Genomic DNA, 16276 nt, shown 5'->3' with positions numbered 1-16276 from the left:
TGAGTCCTTTATTTCGGGGGTTTTCATCTATTCGTGGCTTTAGTCTTATCAGTAATATAGTCAAGAGTAGTTCGTTGATGGTTCGTAGCGTGTTTTTTCAAAGGGTACAAGTGATTTGCGAACGATCTTTGAAGAAAGTCAAAGGTAAAATTTAACTCATATAACATGATTTTAAGTTTATCAATTTTATGAGTAATGAATAAGTTAGTGTTTATATGATTGTGCGTTAATTCTTCTCAATTGAAGATTTTGCTTGATGATTTAAGCTGTGATAATTTGATTGTACTGATTTTAGTAGATTTGTGTGTTCCGACGTCTAATTGGTGATTTTAATTATGTGTAGATGCAAATCTTTGTGAAAACCCTTACTGACTAGACAATAACTCTCGAGGTCGAGAGTTCCGACACCATCCACAATGTCAAAACCAAGATTTAGGATAAGGAGGGTATTCCTCCAGACCAGCAGAGGCTGATCTTCGCTGGCAAGCAACTTGAGGATGGCCGAACCCTCGCTGATTACAACATTAAAAAAGAATCTACTCTTCACCTTGTGCTTCGTTTGAGGGGTGGCATGCAGATTTTCGTGAAAACCTTGACTGGAAAGACCATTACCCTCGTGGTTGAGAGCTCTGATACCATTGATAATGTCAAGACTAAGATTCAGGATAAAGAGGGTATCCCCCCAGATCATCAAAGGCTGATCTTTGCTGGTAAGCAGCTGGAGGACGGCCGCACTTTGGCAGATTATAACATCCAGAAGGAGTCCACCCTCCATTTGGTGCTCCGTCTGAGAGGAGGGATGCAGATTTTTGTAAAGACCTTACCGGGAAGACCATAACCCTTGAAGTTGAGAGCTCAGACACTATTGACAATGTGAAGACGAAAATCCAGGACAAGGAAGGCATTCCCCCAGATTAGCAGAGGTTGATTTTGCTGGAAAGCAGTTGGAGGATGGTCGGACCCTTGCTGACTACAACATTCAGAAGGAGTCCACCCTCCATTTGGTGCTTCGTCTAAGGGGCGGTATGCAGATATTTGTGAAAACCTTGACCGGGAAGACCATGATACCATCACCTTGGAGGTTGAGAGCTCAGATACTATTAACAATGTGAACACGAAAATCCAGGACAAGGAAGGTATCCCACCGGATCAACAGAGGTTGAACTTTGCAGGGAAGCAGTTGGAGGATGGGCGCACTATAGCTGACTACAATATTCAGAAAGAATCGACCCTCCACCTTGTTCTCCGTCTTCTTGGTGGTTTCTGAGCACTTTAGATTGTATTTGACTATGTTTCCTCTGGTTTTTAAGTTGTGTTTGGTCGTGATGAACTCTTACATTCAACTTGAATAAAAGTCCTAATTGTGCCTAATTTGTGTTGTGGCTTTTCATTAAATTCGGATGATATTTTGATCTTTCGATGTTGTGAAAGAGTCGACAGTGAATTAACATCTCCCTTGACTAATGAAAGCCGAGTTCGTCTTTATTTATCAAATGAAGGATCTCCTCAAAAGCTATATGAAGATAACGATAATAGAACGAACCGAATTGTCAGATAATGTTTTGACTTTTGAGATCCCTAGTTTTGTATGAAAATTATTTTTCTTTGGTTTCTATTAGATTAGTTTTCAATTATACCTATCCTTTGTAAGTGCCGTATAACGTTCTATTAATCAATGAATTGTTCTTTTTTTTTTTAAATTTTTTTTTTAATATGAACCAAATCCTATCGAATCAACCAATTTTATTCTTTATTCATTTTATTAGCTAGTATGGACACCAAATCTTTCCATCTAGCCGTTATACAAGATCAAGGCAAGGATTATGGTTAACGTTGGAAAATCACAAGGCTCCTATTCCTTTCCTTATTATGTAAATATTGTATAATCTTCTCCTTATTTAGCTTATACTATAACATGTATATATAGGTAGACTTACTCTCTTGTAAACACAACTTGCACTCTCAATATTATTATTCAATACATAATTTCCCAATGTTTATCTTATGAATATTCATAATATGGTATCAGTGTCCCAGGATATCTTTTCTTCTTGATCGATATCTCACAATTTTTTGTTTCATATGCTCTCAATTGAATCTTGCCCTAAACTTTTCTCTGTCTCCTTTCAATTTTCGACCTAAACATGACAAATACAGACACTCAAACCAATTCGAATAAATCTCCTTCCTATCAGGTCGTTCATGTCGAAAACACCGGTGGTAGCATTACCAAATCGTCTTTTAATGGCAATAACTTCGATACTTGGTCTCGATCCTTCACCCTTGCTTTGCTTGCAAAAGGCAAACTAGGATATATTGATGGCACCATCAAGAAACCTGCGATTTCAGACTCGACTTTCGAATCGTGGCAATCCACAAATGCGCTCGTTACTGCTTGGCTGTATAACTCCATGACGGATGATATCGCCAAATCAATTTTTTGTCGACCCGAGGCTCGACAAGTCTGGGAAGACATCAAAACCAGGTTTTGTTAAGGCAACGACACCCGTATTTACCGTCTTGAGTCTGATTTAATGTCTTGTCGGCAGGGTCCTAATGAATCACTCATGGCGTATTACGGTCGTATCAACACCATTTGGGATGAACTTGGCACTTATGATCCGCTTCCCTCGTGCTCGTGCAAATCTTGTCCCTATGATTGGGTTGCTTTGATGGATGCTCGAAGTGACAGGCGTCGGGTAAGAAATTTTTTGCTTGGTCTTGACGATCGCTTTGACAACGCTCGGTCTCATATTCTCGGTATTAATCCTCTCCCAACTTTAAATGTTGTTTATAATCGTCTCTTGCAAGAGGAGGGGGTTCGTAATTTAACCCAACTCCGTAATGAAACTAAACCCGATGTCTTGGCCATCGCATCTCGGGCTCGTGATAATAACAACCGTGACAGTAGGAGGTCGGGGGTCCCATGACACACGACATACCCATACAGACTCCAAAAACCCCCCTTCCAAATACTACTGTGATGCGTGTCAAAAGTGGGGTCACTCCCTACCTTATTGCTTTCAAGTTACGGGAAAATTTCCGGAATGGTGGGGTGACCGCCCTAGAGACCGTATTTATCTTGATCCTAATCACCCAACTGACTTAAGTAAGGCTCGTGTTGTCCCGGATGTATGGGGACGAGCGAACCTGGAACGCACTAAATAGTCCGCTTCCCTTCCTCGTGCTAACATGGTAAGTAGTCAGCCAAATGGTATGTCACAGGCTGCTCCTAATCCTCAAAGCGTATCGACATCTGCTTCCCTGCCCGTGTTAGACAATGTTGATCTTAATTCGCTTAATCCGACCGAGCTCGCTGACTTGACTCGCCTATGGCAGCAATACAAGTCAGGCTCGTCTGACCGACTCCAGGGTACTCTCTCTTCTCTTCCTTTATATTCTTGGATAATCGATACAGGTGCATCTCATCATATGTCGGGTTGTTTAGAGCATTTTTGTAATATTCGTTCTATTTCTCCTTTATCTGTTGGTTTACCAAACGGCGAGATTACAACCGCTTCACAATGTGGAGATATACAATTGTCTTCTCGTTTGACTCTTAAAAATGTCCTATACGCTGCAAAATTGCAATGCCACTTAATCTCTGTTTCAAGCTTGTTATTAGACACCTCATTAATTATTCAATTTTCTAATCAATTGTGTCTCATACAGGACCGTTCCTCGAAGACGGTGATTGGAGCGGGTGAATAGCATGAGGGGTTGTATTTTTTGACGGGAGTTCGAGATGAGCAGGCTCGAGCTTATGCGGTTGGCTCCGTAGATTCCGTCGAGCTTTGGCACCGAAGGTTGGGGCATCCATCCTCAAATATTTCAAGTTTTCTGCCTTTTATTTCTAAAAATTCTCGTACTCATTCTTCTTTTGAAAGCAAAACCTGTGATATTTGTCTACGCGCGAAACAAACGCGTGAACATTTTTCTTTAAGTTCGAATAAAGCCGCTTCTAGTTTTGATTTAATTCACTGCGACCTTTGGGGCCGTTACTCAGAAAATGGGTCATGTGGGTCTCAATATTTTTTAACTATAGTCGACGATTTTTCCCGCTCCACCTGGGTCTATTTATTGCGTCATAAAAGCGATGTCAAACAAACCTTACTCAATTTTTTTGCCATGGTTGACCGCCTAAAACTTTCCGCAGTGACAATGGAACTGAATTTACATGTCTTATTCATTTTTTAACGCCAATGGGGTTCATTTTCAATCATCCAATATTGACACACCCCAACAAAATGGCCGTGTTGAACGCAAACATAGACATATTTTAAACGTCGCTCGTGCTCTCCTTTTTCAAGCCAGCTTACCTATTTTCTTTTGGGGGGAATGTGTCTTAACTGCAGTCCATTTAATTAATCGCACCCTCACATCTCTTCTTGGTGGAAAAACCCCTTACGAAATGCTTTTTAACAAACCTCCCCCCATGGAAAATATACGTATTTTTGGTTGTCTTTGCTATGCGAAAACTTTAAATCGTCATCGCGATAAATTTGACCATCGAAGTCGGAAATGCGTTTTTATAGGGTATCCCTTTGGCCAAAAGGGTTGGCGTCTTTACGATTTGGATAATGGTTCATACTTCGATTCTCGTGATGTGGTTTTTTCTTGAAAATGAATTTTCCTATAAATCATTAAACATTCATGACGCCAACGACGATACCTCCTCGTCTTTTCTCCACGACACCCTCACTCCCGTCGACCACCTTCTCTTAATCCCACCATCACCCACAGTCTCCTCTTCTCCAAACACCAACCAACCTGCCCCGACCCAGCCCACAACTGCCACTTCTTCCTCGACCACGCCGGATGCATTGTCTGTTGGAGCTTGTGTCCTCCACAAATTAGTGTGATAACATTTGTAAATCTCTTACAGGTTCACAAGGGTATACTTCGTATATTTAATCAGTTGATTAACGTTTACCTAATAACGGTTGGCTTGCTAGAAAGTTTGACGTTATTATCATACAGATGGCGGTGATCAACTGGTCCCTAAAGGTCACAACTATAGGACGTATTTGAGAAATGTGGTTATAGAAATATAATTACATTGATGCCCAAAATGACTAAAAAGTTAGTCAATGTGTTGATGAGATAATTATTTAATGAAAATTAAATAATATTAAGTTGAGACGAATTAACTGTCAATTCGTAAAATAAATATAATAAGTTATATTTAATTAAATATATATAATGTTAGCTTGGACGAAATTAATCATTAATTCGTAATTAAATATAATCAGTTGTATTTAATATCAACAAGCTGAATGTGTCATAGTGGTAATAGTGAGGGTACACATACCAAGAGGTCATGGGTTCGATCCTCACTAGATGACAATTCAACACATATTATATATTTTTGGAAAGACCAAAAATAAGGAAATTTTTATTCCTTATTTCGGTCAACCGTGGCCGAAAATTAGGAGAGTTATTTCTTTCCTAATTGATTTCGGATTTCGGTCTATAAAAAAAGAAAGGTAGAGAATTATTTCTAACCTAATACTTTTTCTGACCTTGCCTCCTATTTCTCATCACAAGAACACAAAGACAATAAAATTTTACAGAAAATTTTAGATTGATTTTTAGCATAATCAAAGGGCGATATTTGCTAGGACCGGAGGTTAATTCTAAATCTTTTAGAGAATTATTTCTAACCTAATACTTTTTCTGACCTTGCCTCCTACTTTGGTATTGTTCTTAGGCCATATTTGCTAGGACCGGAGGTTAATTCTAAATCTTTTTACTTTTGTTTATGTATTTTATTTATGACCTTAGATCATCTTTGTTAAATCGTTATAATCCTTCATGTTAAAGGGAAGTATACAGATTATTTCCCACAAGTGGTATCAGAGCAATAGGCTATGATTTTAATTTTGATGATTTTCATAAAATTTGTATGTTAACTATAACCTAATTTTCGAGATAAAAAATTAGGGTTTCGTTTTTTTTTTCGGCTTAAAAAAAAAAAAAAAAAAAATCCGAGTTTTTTTATCTTTCGGCCTGTTTTTTTCTTCTTTCGTTTTTCCTTTTGTTTGATGATTTATATCCAATTTCTTTAGATCACATCATTGTTTTAATCGGTTAAAATTATCATATGAGAATTGGTAGATTTTGATTTAATGCAGATTAGTTAAAATAAATATAGTATCATCATGTCATTGATACAAGAACTTGTTTTTGCTATATAGTTTTAGCATATAAGATTAATCTTGATTGTTAATTCATTTGCTAAACCATGTTCTATTAGCAACTATAAACTTTGTTCTTCATCAATTTTTGCATTAGGGCTTTTTGCCGCAAAAGGAAAATAATTTTGAGGGCTCGATTTTTTTTAGGTATGCCGTGAAAAAAAAAAACGTTTTTAGGTTATTTTTTTTCTCTATTACCGAATCAGAAAAAAAGAAAAGAAGGAAAGGTTTTTTTTTTCCGAAAAAAATTATGGAAGTTTTTTTTCTTAATTGCCGAATAAAAAAAGGGGAAGGGGCTGTTTTTTTTTATGATCAGCCGTGTAGTAGCTGTTAAAAATAAAAATAAAAAATTTTGTTAATTTTTTCAGCCGAACCAATTTTAATTGTTTTTTTTTATTTTTTTTTTATTTTTGGCCAATTAGTTATTGTGAATCGGTTCACAATTTAAAGATACCGAGTTATTTTAAAGCGGTTTAAAATTTTGACAGATAGAATTCATATTACAAGTTTAATATGGATTGAAATGAAATTAATGTGATTAAATTGCGGAATTGTCACTTAATTTAATTTAAATAGGTGGTTTGGATAAATTAATCAACATAATTAATGTATTGTATTATGTATGTTTAATTTATTTTAGTTGATGCTTTTAATTATGTTGAATGAATCGAATGAATGAATTTTATTTACGTATTTAATTTTGCAATCGGTTGTAATTTGTAATACTTGGTGTGGCCTTAGTCAATTATGTTTTCGTAATGAAGGAAACATGATTTTTATGTAATTATGAGATCTCGAATCTCCTTTATTTTAGTTTTGGGTTTTGAAATTAGAATGTAATTAATAGGTCAATTATGTAATTTTATTTATTGTAATTTCAAAGAAGACTAAAGATGAAGATTCAAGCTCACTCCCGCTACATGGATCAAGATGGAACATCAAGACAAGTTTCTCGGGTCCAAGGATGGATTCCAAACTTGTATTTATTGTTCATTTTGATAGGATAGGCCACACTAGGACTTTTACTGTTTTTTTTACGTTTTTCATTTTATTGCTTTTCATTCACATGCTAGTAATTGCATCATATTCCGCCTAAAACCAAACCACCTACTACTAAAATGCATGAAAATTGACTCATATAGTTGTATGTTAGTTTTCATGGACATGCGATGTCATCATTTATAAGCCATCACTTTAGTTTAAATCATTCTTGCATGCTAGATTATAGTTCACTTAAAATGAATTAAAAAAAAAATTGATGGGATCTTCCTCTAAAACGGAAATTGAGATTAGTCTTTATAAGGGCAAACATCTATGAGTCCCTTCTTCGTCGGTAGGCCTAATATGACCCCTTCTACGTTGGGTAAGTAGTTGTGTTGACTTAGTTTACCTCAACATTATAGTCCGAAGAATTTCTCGTGATTATGATGGACTAAAGATAGTATTTACAGAAATTTATCGACCAAGAATTCTAACGGTAGAATTAGCTAAAAGGTTAGCTTATCAATTTACAGAGAATTGAGTCTTGGGGTCATTTATATAATTCTTGAGGGAGGTCAATTGTATAAATGTTTTGAGTCTTCGCGTTATGACATTAGACTTAAAATAAAAACGATGCACATGCTTATTATTGTATTCTTCTTTCGCAGTGTAGAACACGTTTATTATCAATAATACTGTTACAACAAATGGCTGAAAATAACGTAATCCCAATGCCTAGTGCCACACTAGATCGTTCGTCCTGGCTTAAAATGTTCATGGACCAAATGAATCACCCACTCGATCAAGAATGATGGGTCCAATTTTGGGACCGGGAGGCGGCACTACGGAATGTCGCCATCGCTGACGGTAAGCTCGGTATTTAATCGAGCCAATACCGGTCAACCCAGGCCCAAATGCAGGAATCATCGAGTCACTCGCTTATAGTGATTTCGTTATGGAAGCGGGTGCGATAAAGAACGTACTCATCTTTGCAATAGAAACCAATTTGCAGAGACGCTTCATTACCCAAGGTGCAAACAAGATTTTCACCACGCTCACTAACGAGTTCTCAAAGGCACCGAGAATCGTTACATATGAGCATACCTGTCGCTTCTTTGATGCGAAACTCCAGAAAGGCCAACCGGTTACCCACACATTCTTCACATGATTGAGAATGTCGAGAAACTGGAGTCACTGAATTGTAGAATCAGTGAGAGCATTGTCATTGACCGAATGCTTCATTCTCTTCACGATGGTTTTGCCCTTTTCAGGGCGAACTACTACATGAATGACTTAAAAAATAGTCCTCATGAGCTACACTCCCTTCTCGTACAGACCGAGAAGGATATGAAATTGAGTGGGAGCATGAAGCAGGATGTTCTCGCGATTCACAACAAAGGTAAAGGTAAGGGCAAGGCTCATGGCGACCTAGCTGTAGGTAAGCCAAAGTTTAAGAAGCCAGGAAAGGGTAAGAGTGCGCCTGGTGAGACTAGTGGCTCACAGGGCAAGACAAAGAGCAAGGGCGGTGACATAGAGTGCCACCATTGTCACAAGACTGGACATTGGAGGAGGAACTGTCCCGTCTACCGTGAGGACATCAAGGCAGGACGCGTCGTTCCTGTTGGTATGTCATCTTATATTCATATGATTGAGATTAACCATGCAAGTTTCGGAACTTGGGTACTAGATAATGGTTGTGGTTCTCTTCTGTGTAATCATTTGCAGGGCCTAAAGAACATCATACCTCTCGAAAAGGGTGATGTGGACCTGCGAGTCGGGAATGGAGCACGAGTTGCTACTGCCTCGAAGGGAACATATGTAATCCAACTCCCTAGTGGTTTTGAGTTATTTTTAAATAATTGTTACTATGTACCCAGTTTATCTAAGAATATTATTTCTGTTTCCGTACTTGCTAAAGACGGTTTTACATTTTCAATAAAGGATAATAGTTGTATTTTCTCTTTTAATGAAATGATTTATGACAAAGCAGTTTCCATGAATGGAATTTATATCTTAGATCAAACCACGGAAGTATTACACATGAATAATAAGAAATTAAAGGTTGGTGACAAAGATCAAACTTATCTATGGCATTGTCGAATGGGACATATAAATGAGAAACGCGTAAAGAAACTCGTCGATAATGGGACTATTCCCTCATTTGGATTTTCTGCATATGGCACGTGTGAATCATGTCTCATTGGCAAGATGACTCGAATTTCCTTCAAAGGTGTTGAAATGTGCGCTAGTGACCTATTAGGACTCATACATACGGACGTATGTGGACCTATGTCAATTACCGCTAGAGATGGCTATAAATATTTTATCACTTTCACGGACGATTTGAGTAGATACGGATATGTCTACTTAATGAAGTATAAAAGTGAGTCCTTTGAGAAATTCAAGGAATACCAGAATAGGGTACAGAACCAACTGGGTAGAAAGATTAAAGCACTCCGTTCAGATCGGGGTGGCGAATATCTTTCAAATGAGTTTGATCAACACCTGAAAGATTGTGGGATCGTTTTACAGTTAACTCCACCTGGAACACCTCAATTAAATGGTGTGTCCGAACGGAGAAATCGAACCTTACTTGATATGGTTCGATCCATGATGAGTCACACAGTAGTGCCTGAATCATTATGGGGTTATGCTCTTTTGTCAGCCGCTCTTATACTTAACCGAAGTCCGTCTAAAGTCACGACAAGACTCCATATGAAATGTGGAAGGGAACGGTACCTAACTTGTCCTTTATTCGGGTTTGGGGTTGCGAGGCTTATGTCAAGTGGAGACACGAGGATAAGCTCGGCCCGCGATCGGTCAAGACATACATTACAGGTTATCCAAAAGGAACATTTGGTCATTACTTCTACTCGCCTACCGAACATCGAGTTTTTGTTGCGGCTAGTGCGACGTTCTTAGAGAAATAATTTCTCGAGAACAAGTCGAGTAATAGAACCTTCGAGTCGTCGGAGATTCCAACCAACAACCGAGGAACAGATGGAGGAAGTCGTACCTCCAACTGATGATACGGTTAATATTCCTGAGGAACCTAGGAGGTCGGGTAGAGACTCTCATCCTCCGGACAGATACATTGGTATGGTCGAGGAGAATGACATTTTACTTCTAGAAAGTAATGAACCCGCAACCTATAAAGGTGCTATGGCCTGTTCCGACTCAAAGCTATGGCTCGAAGCCATGCAATCCGAGATGGACTCCATGTATGAGAATAACGTATGGGATCTAGTTGATTTACCTAATAAGGTAAAACCTCTACAGTGCAAATGGCTTTACAAAATAAAGCATTCTGAAGACGCGCAACCAGATATCTATAAGGCACGACTTGTGGCAAAAGGTTTCACTCAAGTGCAAGGATTGCATTATGATGAGATTTTTGCACCTGTAGTCATGCTACGTTCCATTCGGATAATCTTAGCGATTGCCGCATTTCATGATTATGAGATTTGGCAAATGGATGTAAAAACCGCCTTCTTAAACGGTTATTTGGAGGAAGAGTTGTACATGGTGCAACCCGAAGGTTTCATAGATCCTAAACATCCTAAGAAAGTATGCAAGCTTAAGCGTTCCATTTATGGACTTAAGCAAGCTTCTCGGAGTTGGAATCATCGTTTCGACCAAGTGATAAAAGAGTATGGTTTCACTCGATCAGTCGAAGAACCATGCTTATATATCAAGTCGAGTGGGAGCAAGATTGTATTCTTGATATTGTATGTCGATGACATACTCTTGATTGGGAATGACATTCCTCTCCTATCTTCGGTTAAAGAATGGTTGAAGAACCATTTCCAGATGAAAGATCTGGGTGAGGCACAACGTATTTTGGGAATCCGTATCTACCGAGATAGATCACGACGGACGTTATCACTTAGTCAGGAGTCTTATTTGAATAAGGTTCTTGAGAGGTTTAGCATGACCAACTCCGAGAAGGGGAACCTTCCTATGACAACTGGGATGCAGTTGAGCAAGTCTCAGTCACCCACGACGCCTGAAGGGGTTGAACACATGAGTCGTATTCCTTATGCATCTGCAATAGGATCAATCATGTATGCCATGATGTGCACACATCCAGACGTGGCACATGCATTGAGTATGACGAGTCGGTACCAAAAGAATCCAGGTACCTACGGAGGACTAAGGATTGGGTATTGACTTATGGAGGAGATACTAAGCTATGCGCAACCGGTTACGCAGATGGTAGCTTCCAAACGGATCTCAGTCCGGTTCGTCTTCACTCTTAGTGTGTTGTAGCAGATTCTACTACTGAGCCATTGAAACATGATAAGCTTTGAGGGCACGTTATTTCCATGAGAATTAAACGTGTACCTGAGTTATAGTAGTTGATTATGAATTCGATACGTTATCTTTTTCATATACTATTTATAACTACATCGGTTTTATAATATTTTGTTTTTCATGTGGATTGTACTGACAACATTGAACGCCACAAAGTGAACTGAATTACATTATATTTGTCTAGGTCCGTAATCGCCAATGTGAGCTGATAACTCCGGCTATTATATTGTGCAGTCGATTGATGGTGGGTTCAACGAGCCATAAGTAAAACGGTTGACTAATCGATCACAGATACGAGATTATGACGATACCTCGTAGGACAACTTTTTGTGACAACGTAATGGAGTCCTAAATGTTTAATAACATCCGGTGCCAGGTCGTGGATAAGACATCCATTGTGTTCCTAGAGTCGATTCTTTTGACTATCAACTGTCTCTTGAGATTAAGACAGTCTTTGGGTGACTTTGGTTTCTTTCTCACAGTCTACCGTAACTGGGGCTAAGTAGAGTTTTTCTGGGTCATTTCATACTGTGCTTACATCTCTAGGATTTGAGTTGAGGAAAATATCCATCCCTTATCAGGTATAGTTATTTCTCAGGGCCACTCGAGGAGTTGTAACTGAAATGCATGGCCATGCTCGAATGTTGATTCGTTTATCAGTTAAGTTACTCTCTAGTCGGGAAAACCGCTCTTGATACTGATCGCTTGTAAAATACGACCTTTGTGAATTCGGATTTGCAAACTGTTTTACATTGAGTGGGAGAAATTTTATAGGATATGAGAATCGGTTATCGCACATACATTTGTGAGGACAAGTGGGAGTTTGTTGGAGCTTGTGTCCTCCACAAATTAGTGTGATAACATTTGTAAATCTCTTACAGGTTCACAAGGGTATACTTCGTATATTTAATCAGTTGATTAACGTTTACCTAATAACGGTTGGCTTGCTAGAAAGTTTGACGTTATTATCATACAGATGGCGGTGATCAACTGGTCCCTAAAGGTCACACCTATAGGACGTATTTGAGAAATGTGGTTATAGAAATATAATTACATTGATGCCCAAAATGACTAAAAAGTTAGTCAATGTGTTGATGAGATAATTATTTAATGAAAATTAAATAATATTAAGTTGAGACGAATTAATCACAATTCGTAAAATAAATATAATAAGTTATATTTAATTAAATATATATAATGTTAGCTTGGACGAATTAATCTGTTAATTCGTAATTAAATATAATCAGTTGTATTTAATATCAACAAGCTGAATGTGTCATAGTGGTAATAGTGAGGGTACACATACCAAGAGGTCATTGGTTCGATCCTCACTAGATGACAATTCAACACATATTATATATTTTTGGAAAGACCAAAAATAAGGAAATTTTTATTCCTTATTTCGGTCAACAGTGGCCGAAAATTAGGAGAGTTATTTCTTTCCTAATTGATTTCGGATTTCGGTCTATATAAAAAGAAAGGTAGAGAATTATTTCTAACCTAATACTTTTTCTGACCTTGCCTCCTCTTTCTCATCACAAGAACATAAAGACAATAAAATTTTACAGAAAATTTTAGATTGATTTCTAGCATAATCAAAGGGCATATCTCAGATCGTCTTGGGTGCAACCAATAGGCGAATACCTACTTTGGTATTGTTCTTAGGCCATATTTGCTAGGACCGGAGGTTAATTCTAAATCTTTTTACTTTTGTTTATGTATTTTATTTATGACCTTAGATCATCTTTGTAAAATCGTTATAATCCTTCATGTTAAAGGGAAGTATACAGATTATTTCCCACATTGTCTACACCCACTTCCACTATTCCACCCGAGGCCCCTCAAATGGGCCGAGGACATCGACCCAAAATCCCAAACTCGAACCTCAAGGATTTCATGCTCTCGTCGACTCGCCCCTCATCCCATTACCTCACCGTATCCTCATCGTCTTCAGGTACTAAGTTTCCTTTATCACATTACATTAATTATGACAAGTTTTCTCCTAACCATCGAGCTTTTCTTTCGGCCGTGACCACCAATCACGAGCCTAGTTCTTTTAAAGATGCTATGCATGTCCCCGAATGGCAACAAGCTATGCGTCTTGAAATCGAGGCCCTCGAAAATAACAAGACACGGACTCTTGAAGCACTTCCTCCCAATAAAAAGGCTATTGGTTCAAAATGGGTTTACAAGATCAAATACAATGCCGATGGCACAATAGAACGATACAAAGCTCGACTAGTTGTCATGGGGAATCGACAAGTTGAAGGGATTGACTATAATGAAACATTTGCCCCGACAGTTAAACTTGTCACCGTCCGAACTCTTCTCGCCATAGCTGCTGCAAAGAATTGGTATTTACATCAAATGGATGTTCATAATGTGTTCCTCCATGGTGACTTACATGAGGAAGTATATATGAAGCCACCTCCCGGGTTTCATCCGCCTAATGATGGTCGTGTCTGTCGACTCCGGAAATCCCTTTACGGTCTCCGTCAAGCACCCCGATGTTGGTATGCCAAACTTGCTTCCGCTTTAACCTCTTACGGTTTTAAACAATGTCCCTATGATACATTCCTTTTCTCCATGATTACCACTACCACCGAAGTCCACGTTCTCGTCTATGTCGACGATCTTGTTATATGCGGTAATAACTCCGACATGATTTCCGAGTTCAAAGCATATTTAAACAAATGTTTTCACATGAAGGATTTAGGGATCCTTAAATACTTTCTCGGCCTTGAAATCGTTCGCAATGACACCGGAATCTTTGTCTCCCAACGAAAGTATGCCCTCGACATTCTCAAAGACACGGGTCTTCTCGGTTCAAAACCGGCTTCTATCCCAATGGAGCCGAATCACCAACTCGCCCTTTCCACCGCTGCCGCTCTATCCGACCCACAACCTTACCGTAGGTTAGTTGGGTGCTTGGTTTAGCTATCCATCACTCAGCCCGAACTCATATACTCGGTGCACATCTTGGCTCAATTTATGTCTCAACCTACCCACGATCATTGGAATGCCGCTCTACAGGTCGTAAGGTATCTTAAAAATTCTCCGGGACAAGGCATTCTCCTACGACGCGATTGTGATCTTCGGTTACATGCATATTGTGATGCCTCCTATGCATCTTGCCCTACCAGTAGGAGATCAATTTCGGCATACATCGTCTTCTTGGGTTCCTCGCCTATCTCTTGGAAAACCAAGAAACAAAACACGGTTTTCAAATCATCCGCTGAATCCGAGTACCGAGCCATGGCATACACCACTGGCGAGCTTAAATGGCTCAAAGGACTTCTTGCCTCACTCGGTATATCCCACACTCATCCCATAGACCTTCATTGCGACAGTCAGTCCGCCCTACACATCGCTCGCAACCCGGTCTTTCATGAAAGAATGAAACATATTGAAGTGGACTGCCATTTTGTCCGGGATGAACTGCTTAAAGGGACTATTCGTACCAAGTACGTCCACACCAAAGCGCAACTAGCAGATATATTTACTAAGGCACTCGGACGTACTACATTCGATACACTTCTCTCCAAGTTGGGCGTCTCGAATCTCCCCGCTCCAACTTGAGGGGGGGTATTAGCTAGTATGGACACCAAATCTTTCCATCTAGCCGTTATACAAGATCAAGGCAAGGATTATGGTTAACGTTGGAAAATCACAAGGCTCCTATTCCTTTCTTTATTATGTAAATATTGTATAATCTTCTCCTTATTTAGCTTATACTATAACATGTATATATAGGTAGACTTACTCTCTTATAAACACAACTTGAACTCTCAATATTATTATTCAATACATAATTTCCCAATGTTTATCTTATGAATATTCATAATACATTTTTTTACAGTAAATACTTGAAAAATAAAATAGCCCAAAAAATGTGGCTCCCATTGACATTACAAATTTACAATAGTAAATAAGTATAAAGAAGAAAAACCCATTTGTTTGTACATATGTCCAAAAAAGCAAGGTGCCGATTCCTTTGATAAAAGAGAAAGAAGAAGAATTTATAACGAAGCAAAGAACGAAGCAGCAAATCCAAAAGCTTGATTTCCTAAATCATCCCTCCCTTTCCTTCTACCTTTGAAAAGATCATATGGCTGCCATAGATGACCCAAAGGACAAGACTTGTTCTCAACAATCCGCCGAACCCACGACTTCCCTTTCCCTGACCAATGCAACAAACTAACCGGACCTGGATGCAACTTCCTACACGAACCTACCACATTATCCCCACCTAACCCATGTCACAAGTTTTACAAAATTGATGTAAAACTAGTACAATTTTTATTGTTAGTTTTAGATGAAATACGCAGAGGAATTAAAGTGTTTTTGGTGTTTTTTGTATGAAATATGCACGGAAAATAAAGGGGTATGAATTAGTTGTGACCAAGGACGAAGCTCGGACCAAATTTTGCCCTGAGCCGGAATTTTTGTTCCTGTTCACTTACTATAAGTTTACTTTTTTCGATGGATTTATATAATATAATATTATTCCATTCAAAATACGATCATAAACATAAATAATTTAAATAATCATAAACAACATTAAAAAGTGACAATAATTTAAAAAAAAACATAAAACTATAATCGCGATATAACTACAATAGAGCTCGACGCACTTTCAAATCCTTAAAGGTATCTATAACTGAACTAGTGCTAATTTTTTTTGCAATTTCTCGTTCAATGTTGATAAGTAGACAACTTTCAAAAAAACCGGCTTCAGTCTTATTGCGTTTAGTTGTTTTAACAACATTCATTGCTGAAAAAGC

The 16276-nt window shown here is 38.4% G+C and overlaps 2 pseudogenes; one reads left to right on the top strand and one right to left on the bottom strand.

Moving 5' to 3' along the window:
- The first annotated feature begins 282 nt into the window (after nt 1–282).
- On the top strand, nt 283–1267 carry LOC141621601 (polyubiquitin-like; annotated as a pseudogene).
- A 14244-nt stretch (nt 1268–15511) lies between these two features.
- The window catches only part of LOC141618346 (putative galacturonosyltransferase-like 9), a 75896-nt pseudogene continuing 75131 nt past the window's right edge, over nt 15512–16276 (bottom strand).

Source organism: Silene latifolia, chromosome X (genome assembly GCF_048544455.1).
Source record: "Silene latifolia isolate original U9 population chromosome X, ASM4854445v1, whole genome shotgun sequence".
Classification (NCBI taxonomy): Eukaryota; Viridiplantae; Streptophyta; class Magnoliopsida; order Caryophyllales; family Caryophyllaceae; genus Silene; species Silene latifolia.
The sequence above is the reverse complement of the archived record's forward strand: the minus strand, read 5'-3'. Positions and strand labels throughout refer to the sequence as shown.